This window comes from Montipora foliosa, chromosome 7 (assembly GCF_036669935.1).
Source record: "Montipora foliosa isolate CH-2021 chromosome 7, ASM3666993v2, whole genome shotgun sequence".
In the NCBI taxonomy this organism is placed as follows: domain Eukaryota; kingdom Metazoa; phylum Cnidaria; class Anthozoa; order Scleractinia; family Acroporidae; genus Montipora; species Montipora foliosa.
In genome coordinates, this window is record NC_090875.1 from 34,390,652 (window position 1) to 34,396,180 (window position 5,529).

Below are 5,529 nucleotides of genomic sequence, written 5' to 3' on the forward strand. Positions count from 1 at the left end.
GAGTTAGTATCATCATGCAGGCACCGAGCGAAGGCGCTACAACAGAACAATTAGCTTAGCCATTGGGGCCGCTCAAAATTGAGGGAGCTTGCCGTCAAGGCCTGCTTTGCAAAATCGAGTGTCATCAGCCAATTTTTGACTGAATTTCAGGCGTTTGGCCCTTGATATCTGAGCGAATTCCCTAAAACGTAATCGCTGGAGTTTTCGCTTGAGCACGGCACAGCCCGTGTTCATGCCATTGGGGCCGCCCAAAATTGAGGGGGCTTGTCGTCAAGGCCTGCTTTGCCAAACAGCCCAGGGACAGTTGTAACTCTGAGTTGTGTGTCAAAAGCACAGGGCTGGGGGGGTTACTGCTTTGAGACTTTAACTGCAGTTAGAGTTTGGAGCCTTGTTAAGTGAGACTTTACAGTGTAGGATGCCTTGGCAATTTTCCTGGACTAGTGTAGGCCTAAGTGATAGTTTGCCTTTAATCACCAATTAGAGTGAGCCCCAGTGTGGCGTGGGGTGGTGATTGGCAGTTGTCTGACCAACGCACGGGGGTGGGAAGGGTAGCTTTTTTTGGACATAGTGACGGCAGCAGAATTGGCTTGGTTTCACAATTTCTTCAGGCACCTTTTGACAAATCCAGTTAGAAATTTATTATTGTCTGCGAGTTTCTCTCCAGAATGGCATTCTGTGGGCCAGGCTAAGTAAATCGAGTATCATCAGCCAATTTTTGACTGAATTTCAGGCGTTTAGCCCTTGATATCTGAGCGAATTCGCTAAAACGTAGCTGCTGTAGTTTTCGCTTGGACAAGTTTAGGCCTAAATGAGTTTGCCTTTGATCACCAATTAGAGTGAGCCCGCAGTGTGGCGTGGGGTGGTGATTGGTAGTTGTCTGACCAAAACACGGGGGTGGGGAGGGTAGCTTTTTTTTTACTTTGTGGTGGCAGCAGAAATTGCTTGGTTTCACAATTTCTTCAGGCACCTTTGACAAATCCAGTTAGAAATTTATTATTATGTGCGCGTTTCTCTCCAGAATGGCATTCTGTGAGCCAGGCTGAGTAAATCGAGTGTCATCAGCCAATTTTTGACTGAATTTCTGGCGTTTAGCCCTTGATATCTGAGCGAATTTGCTAAAACGTAGCCGCTGGAGTTTTCGCGCAGCCCGTGTTCAAGCCATTGGGGCCGCTCAAAATTGAGGGAGCTTGCCGTCAAGGCCTGCTTTTGCAAACAGCCCAGGACAGTTGTAATTTTGAGTTGTGTGTCAAAAGCACAGGGCTGGGGGCGTTGCTGCTTTGAGACTTTAACTGCAGTTAGAGTTTGTAGCCTTGTTAAGTGAGACTTTACAGTGTAGGATGCCTTGGCAATTTTCCTGGACTAGTGTAGGCCTAAATGATAGTTTGCCTTTGAGCACCAATTAGAGTGAGCCCGCAGTGTGGCGTGGGGTGGTGATTGGCAGTTGTCTGACCAAAGCACGGGGGTGGGGAGGGTAGCTTTTCTTTGACTTTGTGACGGCAGCAGAATTGGCTTGGTTTCACAATTTCTTCAGGCACCTTTTGACAAATCCAGTTAGAGATTTATTATTATCTGCGGGTTTCTCTCCAGAATGGCATTCTGTTAGCCAGGCTGAGTAAATCGAGTGTCATCAGCCAATTTTTGACTGAATTTCAGGCGTTTAGCCCTTGATATCTGAGCGAATTCGCTAAAACGTAGCCGCTGGAGTTTTCGCTTGCTTTGAGACTTTAAATGCAGTTAGAGTTTGTAGCCTTGTTAATTGAGACTTTACAGTGTAGGATGCCTTGGCAATTTTCCTGGACTAGTGTAGGCCTAAATGATAGTTTGCCTTTGATCACCAATTAGAGTGAGCCCGCAGTGTGGCGTGGGGTGGTGATTGGCAGTTGTCTGACCAAAGCACGGGGGTGGGGAGGGTAGCTTTTTTTGGACTTTGTGACGGCAGCAGTATTGGCTTGGTGTCACAATTTCTTCAGGCAACTTTTGACCAATCCAGTTAGATATATGAGCTACAAAATATCACCAAAAAGCTTGAGGTATCTGACAGAGATGAGAAGATGGCACACAGACAAGCATTCATCTCCCTTAAGGATCACAAAGAAAACTTCCAAAACAACCCTAAGTGCAGACTAATTAACCCCGCAAAAAACAACCTTGGGCTGATAAGCAAGCAGATCTTGGATAGGATCAACAGCAACATTAGATCCAAAACTAAACTGAACCAGTGCAAAAACACAAAATCTGTGATTGATTGGTTTTCAAACATTGGAGAAAAGCACAGGCATTCATTCCTGGTTTTTGACATTGTGGATTTTTACCCATCCATATCAGAGGAAATACTGCAGTCACCGCTAGGGTATGCAAAACAACATACAACCGTCTCAGAGCAGGAGATTGAAATCATCATGCACTCAAGGAAAACCCTCCTCTTTGATAGAAACGAACCCTGGGTCAAGAGAGGGGATTCCCCTATGTTCGATGTAGCCATGGGTTGCTACGACGGAGCCGAGGTTTGCGAGCTGGTCGGCCTGTACTTCCTACACACATTATCATCGAAATTCCCGGAAGGGGACATTGGCTTGTACAGAGACGACGGCCTGGCGGTCTTTTAGAATATGAATGCAAGAGCGGGAGACAGAACAAGAAAAGCTCTTTCTAAGGTCATCGGAGACCTTGGATTGAAAATAACAGTGCAACGCAACCTCAAGGTGGTGAATTATCTCGATGTCACGCTAAACCTAACAACTGGAAGGTATTTCCCATACAGAAAACCCGACAATGATCCATTGTGCATCAACGCCAGATCCAATCACCCTTCTTCTATAATTAGGCAAATTCCAACATCCATAGGCACTAGAGTATCGAGTTTGTCCTGCGACCAAGACGAGTTCGATAAATCCTCGCAGTTGTACGAAAAAGCCCTGAAATCCAGCGGGTACAAAGAACGAATCAATTATGTTGAAAATCAAAGTCAAAATCAAAACCAAGGAAGAGCAAAATCCAGAAACAGGTCAAGAAAAATCATATGGTTTAACCCACCATACAGCCAGAATGTTCGAACCAACATCGCTAAATCATTCCTTTGCCTGATGAACAAGCATTTCCCAAAGTCACACAAGCTCCACAAAATATTCAATGGAAACAACCTCAAGGTCATCTACAGCTGCACTACAAACACGGCTAATATAATCAAAAGCCACAATCAAAAGATCCTGAATGAGTGCAACGAGACCTCCAGTGAGAACAAATGCAATTGTAGAAACAAAAACCTTTGCCCTCTTGACGGTGCATGCCTAACCAGCAACATTATCTACGAAGCTACTGTCACAACAACGTCCGGTAACTCAAGATCCTACATTGGCATGACGGAAAACGAATTCAAAACACGGTACAACAACCACAAACTTTCTTTCAATGACAAAAAACACTCACACGACACTGTACTTTCCAAGCACACCTGGGACTTTAAAGGACAAAAACATCGACTACACAATCAACGGGCGCATCGTAAAAAGAGCAAAAGCATACAAAGGCAACCCTTCTCGATGCAACCTGTGTTTATCTGAGAAACTTTGCATCTTGAGCGCAAGAAACGCCTTTCTGTTGAACAAGCGTCGCTACAACCGTTCCTAAATTTGAACACTTACATATGACATCTTCTCGTAGACAACGATCAGTCTGATGATCGCCTTGAGCGCGAAACTCGAGTAACTAGTAATACTTTCCTTCTTACATTTGTATATCTATATATATATATATAGGTTGAATGAAAAATGGAGTCAAAAGCAAACTACTCACAGGTCCATGTTTAATGTAGAGAACAAACGTTTCGCCCTTCGGGCTTCCTCAGTGTTCGCAATAAGCTAAAAACTAAAAAATACTTATTTTTTAGTTTTATTTTTTAGTTCTTAGCTTATTGTGAACACTGAGGAAGCCCGAAGGGCGAAACGTTTGTTCTCTACATTAAACATGGACCTGTGAGTAGTTTGCTTTTGACTCCATTTTTCATTCAACCTCTTTATCACCACGTGATATTTATCACAGCGCGCCTGTACAGGCCTTTTTTACTCCATTAGACAGGATCTCCATTGTAGGTCGAAGAATATCATCTATTAAGTCACCAGTAAAACATGCAAGATTCAATACGTAGGTTCAAAATCGAATGAATTCAAAGTCAGATTTCGGAATCACAAATCGGCTATGTTGACCAACAAGGCCACGTGTGAATTGGCCGTCCATTTCAACAGAAAAGAACATCACATGTCTGACTTTGAATTAATTGTTATTGAAAAAATTGTTAATGACACTACTGATGATATGGACAAGGTTTTACTCACAAGAGAGGCCTTTTGGTGCGCACAGTTATGCACCCTCCAAACTTACGGCTTGAACAAAAGATCCGAGTTTAATTCCAAAAAATAGAATAAGGTTTAATTAATCATTCACTGGAGTAATAGACAAATTTCGAGATATTAAAATTCAGTCCTACACAAAAGGCATCATCTCGAGGTTCTGGGGAATAAACTCATACAAATCCTTATATTTATTCCCCAGAGCCTCGAGATGATGCCATTTGTTTCGGACTGAATTTTAATATATCAAAATTGGTCTATTGTGCAACCAGTTGGGCTTTTTTTTAATTACGCTATGCAGATCGGCATTCTCACAGGCCCTGTTCAGGGATTCTATTACTTTTTAGAGCCCCTGGGCGGGGTTCTGTTGTTTTTAGTACTGGCGTGGTTCCAGAGGCTTTCTCTTGGGATCTTGTTTTGCGCTCATCATATGGCCACCTGATTGCATGATTTACAAAGTCCTGCTGTTTATTTTAAAGTATTAGTTTCGATGTCTGGTGATTAACGCCTTTTTCGGAATAGAGCTAGCTATTTCTTATCTCACGTATTGTCCACTTAATAAATTCCAACCGCACATATTACGTGACATATTATTGTGATTTTTTATATTGTTTTGTAATTTTAAACATTTTACACCTTCTGGTTCATGGTTTTGCATAAACAGCGCAAGTTCAGTTGTACCAGGTATTTTTAGTTTTTAGTTCTTAGCGTGTACTGAAGAAGCCCGAGGGGCGAAACCTTTACACGAGATTAAAATATACTAGACCTGTGAGAAGTTCGCCAGCTACTAATTTTTTCATTCTCCCTATATGTATATATATATATATAGGTTTCACGGGTAACTATCGTTTAATGCAAAAAAATTGCCTGATGAGTGTGGTACTTGTACCATACGAAACAGTTCTGTAGCATTAAAAGATGGTTACTCCTGAAACCTAAACTTGTGTAAAATCATAGTTATTGCTCCTCAATCGATTGAGTTGAGCGCTCTACGAAATACGTTCTACTCGAAAAAAGATATATATATATATATATATATATATATATATATATATATCTGACTGATTTTTGAAGAAGGTGGCTGCTTAAATTTTCAGTTGAATGCGGGCGAGGCCCGTATTCAACCTCTTGGCGCGGTCTTTGAACCAGGGGGGGCTCCGTCAACACATGCCTGTGCAAACTC